The following is a 1,307-nucleotide window of genomic DNA, read 5'->3' as shown; positions in this document are numbered from 1 at the left end:
CATTATCACAGGTTCCTTGTACAGAATAATTGAATTCCTCCTCCAACACATGCGTTGAACAACAGATATCTGGAATTATTTTGTTTTTGACATGTCAATCTTGACTTTATTCTTAAATGTGTTATTATGTAAAAAATACATGGTTCTAAAATTTCACCACAATTCTTTTGAATTTAATTTTTGTGGAATTGTCTACTTTAAGAAAATCAATTACACTTTATATATAAAAAATGTTCTGTGCTCAATTCAGTAATACATACACTAACATTGGAACAATAGAGAACAATAGCCCCTGACTGAGGATGACACGCAGGTTCGTGAAGCATTCCCGATTTTTAAAAGAACAGATGCTGGATGGGCTTTGGACAGAAGGGAATCTTAATGCATTTTTGTTGGGAGTTTAAACTTGTTCGAAGACTTTGGAAAGTAGTATGGAGGTTCCTCAAAAAACTACATAGAGTGCCTCTAAGACCCAGCAATCCCATTTTGGGCATTCATCCAAATGATCACAAACAAGACCATACTAAAACTACCAGCAAAACTATGTTCATTGCAGCATTATTTACCATAGATAAGATACATAACCAAACCTGATGCCCCACAGTAAATGAATGGATCAAGAAAGTATATGTATTTGTGTGTGTGTGTGTGTGTGTGTGTGTGTGTGTGTGTACTGCAATTCTATGCCTCCATCAGAAAAAATGGCATCACCCAGTTTGCTAGGAAATGGAAAGACTTGGAAAAAATTATATTAAGTGAATTAAGCCAGGCCCAAAAAGAAACATATATCCCATGGTTTCCTTATTTGCAATAACTACTATGTGTCTGAGACAAGCAGAAAACATCATATAACTTGATGTTAGGCAACATGAACCCCAAGGTAAGGATTCAAATGGTTTTTCTTTCTTGTGATTGTTTCTAACATATTTATAAGATGATTTCTTTGTTGCTTTGTATGTTATTCCTGCAAGCTAAAGCCCCTGTTTCCAATGTATTTGATGTTGGTATAATTTGTGGAGGGGAAGAGAAACACAAATTGTTTAAATAGGGATGCAGGTGGACCCATTAAAATGAGATGAACAAGTCGTTATGTCAAAAAATGATTTTGGCCGGGGGGTGGAGGGATGTAGATGGTGAGGGGGCTGGGGTGGGGGAGGTTTGGTGGGGGTGGGGAGTGGGAGATGGGCAGGGATCGGAAGGGGAAAGAAAGGAGAAGGCAACAATGCTTGATAAAAAATGGAATTCTATGCTTCCATCAGAAAGAATGACATTGTCCCATTTGTAAGGAAATGGAAAGACTTGGAAAA

The 1,307-nt window shown here is 37.3% G+C and overlaps 1 pseudogene; it reads left to right on the top strand.

The window, feature by feature from the left end:
• Nucleotides 1–237: 237 nt before the first annotated feature.
• LOC122099825 lies at nucleotides 238–337 on the top strand (annotated as a pseudogene).
• Nucleotides 338–1,307: the final 970 nt, after the last annotated feature.

The sequence above is a fragment of the Dipodomys spectabilis genome, unplaced genomic scaffold, assembly GCF_019054845.1.
Source record: "Dipodomys spectabilis isolate Male_0828 unplaced genomic scaffold, ASM1905484v1 ptg000539l, whole genome shotgun sequence".
In the NCBI taxonomy this organism is placed as follows: domain Eukaryota; kingdom Metazoa; phylum Chordata; class Mammalia; order Rodentia; family Heteromyidae; genus Dipodomys; species Dipodomys spectabilis.
The sequence above is the reverse complement of the archived record's forward strand: the minus strand, read 5'-3'. Positions and strand labels throughout refer to the sequence as shown.